The sequence below is a fragment of the Schistocerca cancellata genome, chromosome 4 (assembly GCF_023864275.1).
Source record: "Schistocerca cancellata isolate TAMUIC-IGC-003103 chromosome 4, iqSchCanc2.1, whole genome shotgun sequence".
NCBI lineage: Eukaryota > Metazoa > Arthropoda > Insecta > Orthoptera > Acrididae > Schistocerca > Schistocerca cancellata.
In genome coordinates, this window is record NC_064629.1 from 597,611,448 (window position 1) to 597,625,350 (window position 13,903).

Consider the following 13,903-nt stretch of genomic DNA (forward strand, 5'->3'; position numbering starts at 1 on the left):
GTCACGTATGGTTTGCAGGAAGAATGACTGCCAGAAAGCCTCCATGCATGCTCGAATATCTCTAATTTTACATTCATGATCTCCTCGGGAGCTCGGGAGGTATAAGCAGGTGGAAGCAATATATTCGATACCTCATCCAGAAACCAATCATCTCGAAACCTGGACAGTAAGCTACACCGCGATGCAGAGTCTGTCACTTGAGTTTGCTAAACATCTCCATAACACTATCACACTTTCCAAATAACCCTGTGATGAAATACACCTCTCTTCTTTGGATCTTCTCTATCTCCTCTGTCAACCTGACCTGGTACAGACACCACACTGATGAGCAATACTCAAGTATATGTCGAACGAGTGTTTTGTAAGCCACCTCCATTGTTGATGGACTACATTTTCTAAGGACTCTCCCAATTAATCTCAACCTGGCACCCGCCTTACCAACAATTAATTTTATATGATCATTCCACTTCAAATCGTTCCATACGCATACTCCCAGATATTTTACAGAAGTATGGCAATGACCAATACACGCTTCCAATGTGCGTTCACCGCGATGTCGCCAAACACGGATGCAACCATCATGATGCTGCAAACAGAACCTGGATACATCCAAAAAACGACGTTTTGCCATTCGTGCACCCAGGTTCGTCGTTGAGTACACCATCGCAGGCACTCCTGTCTGTGATGAAGCATCAAGGGTAACCACAGCTATGGTCTCCAAGCTGACAGTCCATGCTGCTGCAAACATCGTCGAACTGTTCGTGCAGATGGTTGTTGTCTTGCAAACTTCCCAATCTGTTGACTCAGGGATCGAGACATGGCTGCAAAATCCATTACAGCCATGTGGATAAGATGCCTGTCATCTTGACTGCTAGTGATACGAGGCCGTTGGGATCCAGCATGGCGTTCCGTATTACCCTCCTGAACCCACCGATTCCATATTCTGCTAAGAGTCATTGGATCTCGACCAACGCGAGCAGCAATGTCGCGATACAATAAACCGCCATCGCGATAGGCCACAATCCGACCTTTATCAAAGTCGGAAATGTGATGGTACCCATTTCTCCTCCTTACACGAGGCATCACAACAACATTTCACCAGGCAATGCCGGTCAACTGCTGTTTGTGTATGAGAAATTGGTTGGAAACTTTCGTCATGTCAGCACGTTGTAGGTGTTGCCACTGGCGCCAACCTTGTGTGAATGCTCTGAAAAGCTAATCATTTGCATATCACAGCATCTTCTTCCTGTTGGTTAAATTTCACGTCTGTAGCATGTCATCTTCGTGGTGTAGCAATTTTAATGGCCAGTGGTGTAGGTGTGGTACCATGATATATTTTTGTAGGTGCATTTAGAGGTGCATGTGGATACAGCCTGCGAAATTAATTGTGAATGCAGTTAGTAGCCCAGAAGTAACACATTTGAACGTCATGCATGATGCAGCAGTCTTTCATGCATATCGTTTTTTATGAAGTCAGATGTCCTGAACTATGGCAAGTAAGTGATGCTTGGCCCCACAACAATTGTTGCCTGGTAGTAAGGAATATGTGTAACAAGTTTGGTTGAAATTGGTACAGTGGTTTAGGGGGAGATGTAGAAAACAAAAACGCACACGCACGCAAAACAGTTATTAAATATTTATCACTATTATTTTGAGTCACTGATGGTATTATTCTCCCTTTATAATATGTATGGATACCAAGAGAATAGGGAGTTCTCTAAAGAATATTAAAATTACAGGATCACTTAAAGCAAAAGCACCATAGGTTGTGAGTGCTCTATATATCACATTTCTTCCACGGAGAATAATACTATCAGTGACTCAAAATAATACTGATAAACATTTAATAACTGTTTCCTGTTACAAGACACAATAAAGAAGGAAACTGAACCAAATATTAGATCAGCTACTGGTAGAGACACACACAAGTATTATTAAATATCAAATAGATTTAAGATAATCTTTGTATCATACTTTAGTTCTTGTACTCAGTCACATATGCAATGTCTCAACTGCAACCAGTTTCTAGGCAGATTGAAATACTTGTTAATAAAACCATGTTATGAACAAGGAGTAAGAAAATGTGAACAATTACAGGCCAATATCTTTGTTACCAGTGTTGTAAAGAAAGTTGTGTGCAAGGCAGTAATAACATATTTCAATACATATACATTGTTTTCAGACTTTTAGTTTGGTGTTAAAAGAGCATCAACAGAAAATGCAATTTATTATTTTGTCTGAGAAGAATTTATGAGTAATCGGTCTCCTGGCTTGTTTGATGTGGCCTGAATTCCTCTCCTGTGCCAACCTCTTCATGGATCATTCAACATCAAGGGGACCAGGGGTCTCCACTCGACCATCTCCAAATCTAATGAAATTTGGTGTGAAGGTTCTACATGATCTTTGATGGTTATATACCAAATTTCAGTTCAGTATCCTCAGTGGTTGAATTCTTAGGGGAGTTTGAAGAAAGACTACTCACCTCCACATCATGTACGAAGGTGCAAATGTGCCAAATTTGTTAGGCTTTTTTAACAGTTCTAGTAAACATTTGGTCATTTGCTTTAATACACATAGAAAACTTTTTATGCTCAATCACACCATGGCAAAAATTAGGGATTTAGCCATGCCTAAATATAGATACAAGCCTCTAAAGTGGCTAAAAAATTCGTCACGCTATTCTGAGAGCTGACCACTGCTACTTTTTGTGTGAGCGAATCATACCAAAACTTCAGATGGCTATTCCTACTTATGATGTCTATATATCAATCAAATTTAATTAGCACTGGATGCCCAGATGAAAAGATATCCATCTGCAACGTTAGCCAAAATTTTCCAGTTGCAAATTTTAGGGTTTTTTTTTTTTTGGGGGGGGGGGGGGGCAATATCTCAACTGTGTCGTCTTCAATCCTCTTTTTTCTTGCCAAAGGTGGATAGATCATCCTTTTAGCTTTCAAAGCTATAGTGTTTAATTTATGGATCTTTCAGTTTGATGAGTAAGAATACGTTTCAAAAGTTATTATTTTAGCGCGTCAAGAAGATTGGAAAGTCAAATATTTTGCTCATTAAGTCGCATAATTAATTATTTTTATTTGAGTGCATAAGTTGTTTCAAACATTAATTTATCACATGACATAAAAGCAAGTGTAGTACAGAACACAGCATATTTGTAGAACAAAAATACTAAAGAGTCAGTTGCATTTTTCATTAAGCACTTCTACAATTTTGTGAATTACAGATTGTGGATAACTGTATTGTCTTCCTGATGATGATGATGGGGCTTCTAAAGTCATGAAGATATGTTGCTCAGAAAGCTATCAGGTATCTCTAACAGTCGGCCAGTGGAAGGAACGAGCATGACAGTGTGGGTGCATAAAGCTGATGAGGACGTCTTGGTGTTCATGTGAAACTTCACACGTTTCCAACCCACCAAAACTTGCAATCCATACAATTAACATACAGTCCTGGTTGTAAACTTGGAATTGAGACTTCTGGAATTTCTTCATCTGCTTCGAAGGTGTTAACTGTGAATGCTGTAGCATCATTGGAAACTCTGCTTACTCTGAGCTGATTACAATTAATTGATTTTCTCTTGTTCCAGATACTGTATGTCCCATGGTAAACCTTTTTTCTTGATCTGGGTGGATTTTTTTTCAATTTCTTCTTTTGGTACATATAAAGCTTTATGCCTGGAATACTATCATCACAGAATTTGAATAAATCATATGGAGTCAATATTTGGTTATCTAAGGCCCTCTGCAAACTAGCACAGACTGCAAATCCTTTCGCTGTTCCACCAATGCCATCACAAGATAATTTACCATGGCTTGTTCCAAAAAAAGATTCCATTTGGCACTGATGCCAAAATCCTTTTCATGCAGGCATAAATTGATGAAACTTTTGAAATTCTTATTTGGGCAGGTGAATCATCACTAAAGCAGTAAATGTTCTTAATTTTTGCAGTATTTGTCTTTAAATATGCTATCAACTTCATTTGAAAGGCATGGACAGCAATGGTATTATGGCAGAACAGTTGCTGACCATATGAATGCTAATACTCTGACACTCTTTGTCATCAAAATAGACATCAGAGGGATGAAATGTAGCCTGATTATTCTTCTAATGGAATCCTTGCACAGTAGCCTGGACAACAAATGAATAATTGGTTGGTTGGTTTGTGGGATTGAAGGGACCAGACTACAAGGGCCATCGGTCCCTTTTCCCACAAATTTTAACACCCATAAGGAATAGAAACAAACAATGGAGATGACAATGGATGACACAGGACAAGAAAGACACAGACAAAGACCAGACATAAGGAATTATAATCACACAGAGTGTGACAGTGGTTGGCTAACCATGAAAACAAAAAGGAAAAGCCAACCACCAAGTGACATACTAAAAACCACAATCTAAAACTGTAGGATAAAGGCCAGACTCAACACAAAAAAAGGACACAGACTTAGATCAAGTGAGAAAAACCCCTGCACAAATAAAACTCAAAACTAAATGTGCCATTGCAACGTCATCTGATAAAAGTGCAGGAAGCATATCAGTCAGCGAAACGTCTGCCTGAGTGGAGTTAAAAGCGGGCAGTCCAACAAAATGTGGACCACCGTCAAAGCCAAAACACAACGACAGAGAGGTGGGTCCTCGCAGCGCAATAAAAACCCGTGCATCATCCACGTGTGGCGAATGCGCAGCCGTCAAGAGTACAACAGAGTCTTTGCGAGAGCCCCGCAAGGAGCAGCACCATACACCGGCAGTCTCTTTGACGGCCTGAAGTTTGTTGAGTGAAGGCAGAGTGTGCCATCAATCACCCCAGGTACCAAGAACCTTCTGCCACAAAACTGACTGAAGATCACACTCCAAAAGGCTGATCTCAAGGGCCGATGCACTGACAGCCTGTTTGGCTAGCGTGTCAATACGTTCATTACCCGGGATGCCGACATGACCTGGGGTCCACAGAAAAACGACGGAGCGGCCATAATGGGCAAGAGTATGGATGGACTCCTGGATAGCCATCACCAGACGAGAGTGAGGAAAACACTGGTCGATAACTCAGTAAACTGCTCAGGGAATCACTAAAGATAATAAAGGACTCACCTGAGCAGGAGCGGATATGCTCTAGGGCGCAAGAGATGGCGACCGGCTCGGCAGTGGAAGCACTGCAGCCAGCCGGCAATGATCGTTGTTAATAATGATCCCACAGAGTAAGAGCATAACCGACATGACCAGCAACCATCGAACCGTCAGTATAGACCACGTCAGAGCCTTGAAACGTGGCAAGTATTGAAAGAAAGCGGCGGCGGGGGCCTCAGTCCTTCGGGCCCTGTGCCAGATCGAGCCAAAGGCATGGGTGGGACACACACCAAGGGGGTAAACATAGAGGGGCCTGAAAAAGAGGCAGAAGAGCGAAAAGCTCAAGCCCAGAGAGAAGAGCCTGGACGCAAACCATGATCATACACTGACTGGGGCTGCCGTTCTGGAAGATGGATGGCCGAGTTGGGGAACAGCAGATGGTTCACTCAGTCAACACTTGACAGAAAACCATTTATGCATGGGTAATTCTGTGAAAATATTTTTGGTATTACTTAATTTTTGTGTGTTTATTTTTTGTTTTTAAATGTTCTTACAAATTTTCAGTGAATTAGATAGTGAATCATCTCGTTATGATTTACCTTTGGCTTAGATGATCTCATGGAATTTTATTAATTTTAACTTATTTTTAAATTTTACTGTAGTTACTACACTCACCACCACTGGACAGGAAAGGTACCAAGTGGTGCACCTCATGCTTTCTTGGGAGATGAAGGGCATGACACAGACTTTATAAACAGTGACTTGACACAAGATCTGACAATTCCCTTGAAACAACAAATAGGAAACTTGCTGAAACCTTCCATTTGAAGCTATTCCTCATATGACATTCTTAATGAAAGTCTTCAACTTCTTTGTTTGTAATTCAATAATCTGATAACAAAAAAGTGCAATTTTTGGCAGTTCCATATAAAACTATTTTCTCCGCAAAAATGTCTCAAAAATTACAGGCCATATGGTGAAACTGCTTATTTAAAACAGAGAAGAAGAAAAAGAAGAAGATTATGATGATAAAGACAATGGAGGAAGAGGAAATGAAGATAAAAATCTATGTAACAATCCAACATCTCATTCTACTCATATATAGGCAATTTTCATATACTTGTATCTGTATATATCCTGATTATAGATTACATAAACTTACGTATTTCTTGCATAAATAGCTCACCTCTAAGTTCTCATAGCTGTGTGATGTCTATAGGTCCATAATTTTACAGAGAGGATGTGGGGGTTAGGAACTCCTAAATTGCAAAGTGTCATCATGTACACGCAGAGCCTGCAACATAAGAGCAGAAAGTATTATTAAAATTGTGTTTTCTGTTTGCAAATAATAGTTTAACGGTTTTACACAAAATAATTTTCCCCATATTCAAAAATATACACTACTTTGAACTGATACTTTAGTTTCAGCTTGAATTGAATTTTGTCTCGTGAAAAACTCAGAATCTCAGGACAAAAGCATGAAATGCTGAGTCAAATAAAGGCTGATGTGTATTACCATTTTTAAACAGGATACATCATTTATATTAAACAAACAGGTTTTTTTACAGAGTGGTTACTGAAGAACATTAATAGATAATACATGGTACGACTTACAGTTGGCTGAATTGGTTCAAACTCTAAAACAAGATACAAAATCCAGCACCAAAATCACAGCACATGGGAGGGCGTGGGGGCAAGGCAACACGCTTGCCACCTTAAGACCTGGTTTGAACAGAATTCTGCAGTGGGCATCTTTGGTAGCTCATCGGTCTGAGGAGCAGGTTAAAGTAGATGGAAACAAGTGTGTAGGCCTACGAGTGAAGGTACGCTCAGAATTGCGATGCTTAAGAGTGTGTACCGAAATGTTATCTGGTAATGCATTGACTCTGTGTTGTCTCCAGGATAGGAATTAATTCTGCATTATGGACTTCCCATTCGCTTCATTCATAGAGAGGTTACCATGTAAATTACTTTACCTAGGACAGCAAACAATTAGTTACTGCCTAAATCAGTCCCTTTTAGAAAAGTGCACACTATTTCAGTTTAGTTTGAGAGAGAATTTGTTCACAAAGTCATTTTAAAAGTATATATTTTATGCTACAGTACACTGTGTAGCTTACTGAACATTTAAATGACACAGCAACATTCCACCATTACATATGACAATCAGATTTTAGAAGTAGTAACATTAAGTTCGGCTTTCTGGGCCTAGACGGGGCAATCGGGCCCAATCGACCATCGTGTCATACTTCTCCAATGGCGTCCCTGAATGCGGTATGGAGGGTCATGTGGTCAGCACAACGCTCCGACCTTGTCTGACCTTGGAACCGCTACCAATCGGTCGAGTAGCTCCTCAGCTGGCCTCACGAGGCTGAGTGCACCCCATTCCAGTAGTTCCATTGAGGAAAAACTCTCTGCATGGTAGTCAGCCGTCAGCTACGTAGGCTAAATGTTTTTAGAAGTACCGTACCGGCAATGAAAATTACGTTCCGTGGTTTATATGGCTGCTGCGTAATTGTGTTGACAAGATTGCGTGAATGAACGTATTCTTTTTTCGCAAATCCTTTTCCACAAGACTGGCTATTTAAAATGACGTTTTCTGCAGTGTGGTTTAAATAGAAGGCTTTTTAACAGGCGTTATACGAATGGAAAATACAATGTATAATTGTCTCTATTTTTTTGTGGATCCAGGTGTTTCTATATTGTCTGGTAATGGATTGATTCACTTCAAACACGTTGTGTTTCCGCGGAAATATGTGGGGAGCAGTAGTCAGATTCTTAATCCTAGCCGCTGTCACTCCGATAGCCATCCATTACAAATTCTACGCGTGTTAAGTGGTACGGTTAATCGGAAACTGTGCCAGTGTACGGCACAAAACTTTATTACAACACACAATTTGTAAATACGATTCTCCATGGACACCGCAAATTCTAGTTATACTGCCACGGCAGTTTCCTAGTTATGTGGATAACGTAGTCACAGCCATAATTCGTAAATTATTTCAGCATTGCATAATCTTCTTTATAGTAGTACCACATCCACGAAGGAGACATTGTTCCACTTTAGCTGTTTCGGCATTTACTTAGGTCTAATAAAATGCAGCCATAGTGGAAAAATGCCACCTTTACCGTGTTCTTCCTTGTTCTTTTTTCCATCTTTGAATAAATCTAGAATGATGACAGGACTATTTTCGAGTAATATTATCCGTTCTACGTGACCGCACGGTAAGATGACAAATATTTTATTAACGCCACTGTTGGAATGTACTTCAACTCCGGCTGTGACTTCCGTCGTATATTATGTCCAGTTCTCTATCCCTCCACAGGTTACAACCTCGAATGCTGACGTTCACACGACGACTCACTCAAACTCGGGACCTTTGGCTTTCGCGGACAAGCGCTCTGCCGACTGAGCTTGCAAGCTCGACCCACGATCCGCCTCGAAGCCTTTCTTCCTCCAGTACCTCATTCTGAAGTTACTCTCCATTCTGAAATTACTCTCGATTAAGATGGACCCATTTTACAGCCACGTCTCTTATGAGTGTGGAATGTGCTTTGACACTTAGATATTTAAAAATAAACACGAGTACACACTGAAAAACTTAGATGCTACAATAAATTGACCCGAAACAATAAAGAGTGTCGTCCTCCACATGAGTATAAAAAAACCCACTAAACTGCGGTTAACCATTCAAACACGCAAATTTTATGATTCTCGACTTAAATCGGAACCAACACGCAGAACGTGTGAGGAAGGCGAAACAAAAACTCTGTTTTGTTGATAAACACTTACAAGATACAACAAATCTACTGAAGAGACTGCTTACACTACGCTTGTCTGTCCTGATTTGGAACATTACTGCCACACCAGTTACTTGAGTAATTAATGGAAATCAATGCTCAGACTACTACTGTCCACGGGAGAGCTGATACAGCGCGCCACGAAATGGGCCGTAATGAATAGGATACACGTAAAACGGAGCAAATGCTAATCCATTGGAATAGCATCGCGGATTGTCAGGTGGCTACATTCAAGTGTGTGTGTGTGTGTGTGTGTGTGTGTGTGTGTGTGTGTGACGTAATAGCGCTTTTCAGCAACAGGAACACTAAATACAAGTTTGTATGGCCACAGTCTCTAAATGAGGTAGGTGGCGTATTCTGCAGTCCGTCAAAAGCGAGTCCAAAATCAGTGATCTGTAAGTAGCTGCTAAATTACTCGAAAGACTAATAATGGTATCAGGTATGGATGCGTACACATCAAGAGCGAATCAAGCGCGGATGACTAATAAGGTAACTGTCACAAATACTAATAGCATAATGCAGGCTTCTGGGAATGGGTCCTTCTTGGTGATGAAATGAAGCTTAACATGTTTGGCCCTGATGGTAGACATCCAGTCTCGCTGAGAATACAATGCAATAGCACTAGCACCAAAAGATCTCTCGTGGTTCCATGCTAGTTCAGATGGAGTCTGGCATCCGCATTTCGTTGAAGCAATAATAGAAAACATAACTTGTTCCGTTTCAGCAGTCTCCCAATCAGTCTCCTTTCGTGGCGTACTGTACGATGTCTTGCGTAGACAAATCAGTCTGCGCACGTACTATCAGAACTGAAGCTGTGAAGACGAGTCGTGAATCGTGCTTGGGGTAGCTCAGTCTCTAAGAATATTGCCCACGAAAGGCGAGACCGTACGATCGAGTCCTGGTACAACACACAGTTTTACTGCCAGGAAGTTTCAATAACAGCCTGCACCCCGCTGAAGACGAAGTTTCATTTCGGAAACATGGCGTTTATTGACATGCTGAAGATAAAATTTCATCCAAGAAAAAAGAAACTAGGTTTGGAAAACAATTTTACCGTTGTAATGACAATAATTTTAAGCATATATACGGCTGAACAACGCTGTAAAACAGCAAAAGGCAAGCCCACTGTCTTCCGATTTGAATCTTTTTTTTTTCTACACCTTTGCCCCGCATCGGTTCAGGGTCGGCATGGTTGGTTACGGACTTAACATAGTTCACTTAAAGGGTGGCTGGCTGCCCTTCCTGTAACCACACCATTACCCCACGGGATGTAATGTGTGTACTCAAATTGTCTGCGTGTGGTGTTATTCTTGTGAAAGGGAGAGAAAGAATTCTAAATGTTTGTGGATCATCTAACTAGGGCGCGATTTGGGTGCCAGCCCAGTATTCCCCTAGTGAGATGTGGGATACCACATCTAGGCTGCCCGGCACACCGACCTCCTCCATTAATCCGCAGTGTGGATTCGATCCGTACAGAAAAGGTCTATTTAAATCTTGCCACAGAGCTCGACAAGAAACGCTGCAGTCCCTTACCGGAAAATTACGAGTACAGTACCTAGCATTACATATAAAAATACAAAGAGATCTGGAAATCTATAAACTGAGTTGTGGCTACAATACACACAACCGTGGGTCCGTCTGTGAGAAGTGAGTAAATATGTGACATACTTTACAACGCACTGCCAGCGTACAAGGTATTGGGGGTAGATAGGTATTTTGTAGGGTAGAGTTAAAAATATTGAGTAAATATGTCTGATCACATAAACAAAAATCACTCGTGAAATTGTTGATATTCTCTGTTTCAGATGCAATTGCATATGCAGCAAGTCGACGATGTGAGTCCTATGTATGAAGAAGAATAAAGTAGCAATCTAGGTCACTGTCTGTGAAAGTGAACGTAAATTACTGCATAACTTACTATTTGAAGACAGCTGATTGTCCTATTGGTAACTGAAGGTTTCGTCATGCAGATACATTTGACAGTATAATGGAACAATTTTTTCGTGTTCAGTACAGTAATTCTTTATGATTATTGTGCATGATGAAATTAAGGTGTTTGTAGAATTAAGGTGGATTTCATTAGTCAGTAAAGTTAATGATGGGCAAGTTCTACTGAAAAGGGCACCTATTACTTGTCCCATCCTTGTCCAATGCAACCCAAGTTCCCTACTTTCCCATATAATTGTAAACGTGTTCAAACATATTGATTGTCTTTATAAAACATTTGACATGTCACATACTGTTATGTAAAATGTACCAAACCTGGCACTTTACATTTTGATTTTAGTTTTCAGTGCCTTTTTCACTACTTTTATCAATCAAAATGACATGCCCGATATTTCGTAAATGATCCACGGAAAAAACCTTCCCTGTATGTTGTAAACCTACACAATATTAAATGTCCACACAGATTTCAACGTCAAAATGTCTGTATACAGGAACATCTCTCACGCGTTCCCAAAAATAGTGGATCCATGTTGACAATTTATCCATGGGTACGATCTATGGGAAAATGATCAGTGTCCCAACACTTGAGCGGGAGAAGTGGATGGCGACTTGTTTTACTATTACTTAACGTGAAAAATAAATAGTACGAGTCTAAAATTTGCATTGCGTGTTATTAGCACAATGATTTGTATACTAAATCCGAATTTCCTACGCATTTTAGTACTTTTTACATCCACTGCAGGTGACTTAGCTTCTGGTTGCCAGGTTACTTACTTATTTCCAAGAAACTCCGTTAAAGGTGTAGCCCACAAGCTGAAATTTAGCTTTTCGCACAACTTAAGAAGAAAGCGGGCAATAATCAAAACGTATATAAGACGGAGATCACCAATTGGTGATAGGATTAGGCTAAGATGTCTATACTACATTTCTTGTGAGTAGGCAGCACACGGGAAAGACTTGTTCACCAAAGAAAATAAGAGAGAATGTTAATTTCACTGAGGGTGCTATTAACTAATTCCGACGAAAACCCCAAAAGTCAATTACAGATCTCGTATCTGGAACTTATACCTGAATTACACGAGCTAGTTGGTGGCAGTTGTTCTTAACATCAAAAACGCAAACACTGTCCCTTCACCATCATCATCATCATCGATTTCAATTGAACCACCTCTACACTCTCTTGCCTATTAAATTACATGAACAAAGCATTTCCTCGGAATCATTCCCATTCACAGATGCATGTGATTGCAGGTTTTACTTAACGAACCATACACACGGATACATAGCAATCACAAGGATATCAGCAGCTTTCTTTTAAACCCTTGTCAACACGAACCAAGAACACTGTTCAACTCATTCGTTGGGCTTTAGGATGATAGCAGGTTAAGCATCGCCAATATTTGTCTTATTTCTTAAGCGGAAATCCACACGGTAGATGTAAACATTCCCACTGAGTACAGGTCAGAGTGTCATCAGCTGATGCAATTAATTATTTGTCCTTGCGCTGTCATGATTAGTGACGTGAAAATTAGAAAAAGGGGAACGAGACCTGTTGACGTGCGCCATTAACACGTGGAAATAAATCTTGCGTATCACTGCTGTGTGGTGGAGAATATAATGTACGATAAGAAAATCGATCCTACCTGGAGGACGTGTTATTCGATCGTGACAAGCTTCTGTTAGTAGACAAATCGATCGCGGCAGCGGACTCGCCATCACGTTGTCAAAATGGATAGTACGAGTAATGGGTGCCGCACGCTCACAATGCGCATGCGCGTGGGCTTGCGCACGACAAGCCACGGTTCACAAGTGCCAGCAGCTACATCATTACGAAAGGTGCACTTGTCTCCCCGGCACCAATTACATAAATAAACATATAAATTAAAATTTTCCGCATAATCAGCGCTTCAAATGAGAACAAGGCGTCTCTTGCATTAAATTTATTTGTTCATTTATCAGTAGACAAATTTCTTTGTATGGGTGTTATCGTTATAAAATAGCTGAGATACTCAAGAATAATGAAAAAATTATATATATAATCTTACCAAGAAACTCATATAAGGGCACTATTTATCGCTGAATTACAGAAGGTAAGATTAGGGGAACAGAAAGCACCTGAGTCACACAAAACGAATGAAGTGAGACTACACCTATGGTTTTAGATTACATGGAATAATTTACAAACTACACATATATTGTGTTGCTTGTAAATAAATACACCATCTTCTTTGGGAAGTTCTTTATTAGTTAACAAGATGATTTATTTGTAATAATTTTTATCGACAATGGAAAGTCACGACGGTCGAAGCAAAGATTTAGTTCTAACTTTGCACACTTTTAGTACACCATTACGAGCTCATAATGTGCAAATGTTAGGCGCACTACTAAGACGATTTCGAGATAATCGCACGAGAAGTTTTACGCGTCAGTGATGTACAGGAACGTTGCGACCGTGATCAAGAGCTGGCGGCGGTCATGTGGTTCAAGCTCCGTAGTAGGTGGAGCGAATCCCGCTCATTTTTTCATTTCTATTTTTTCAAGCCGACCATATTATTTCATGTATATTACATTTAAAAGGTAATATAATGAAAAGACACGTACGTTTGCATAAATTTTTATTAAATTTCCGATCTTATTTGGTTGCTTGCTAATTTTTATTACCACAACAACTATTATACGCTTCGATCTCCATACACAGGTTTCAAGGACGTGGGACAGGCCTGCAAAGCCCAAGCCAAACATCGATAAATAGAGGTGTAAATAACTTTATTAAAAAATACGATGAGTTTCAATACGCCACAATATGAGGGTAACGTACGATTAATCGTCAGCATCTACTTGTATTACATCGAATGAATCCAATTTTCTCCCATGCCTAAGGACTCTCCAGAGTTTCTAAAGAAAAACAAAGCCCGTTGACATTTTGAAAAAATTCTTTCTTCCGATTATTTGGATACAAACCATGCGTAACGCAACATTTTCGTAAATATGTGCGCCGAGAATTGGCGAAGTACTTCAATAGCTTCTTCACGAGAAGCAATTTCTCGTTCGTTGTTAAAGAACTTGCCCCCCT

At 40.2% G+C, this 13,903-nt stretch overlaps 1 protein-coding gene across 1 annotated transcript in view; it reads right to left on the reverse strand.

Annotated features, from left to right (window-relative positions):
• The window catches only part of LOC126183278 (uncharacterized), a 292,135-nt gene that overhangs the window by 115,937 nt on the left and 162,295 nt on the right, over positions 1 to 13,903 (reverse strand). The window contains exon 5 of the mRNA XM_049925101.1: positions 6,269 to 6,376. The gene's annotated coding sequence lies outside the window, so the exon portion shown is untranslated. The remainder of the gene's footprint in view (positions 1 to 6,268; positions 6,377 to 13,903) is intronic.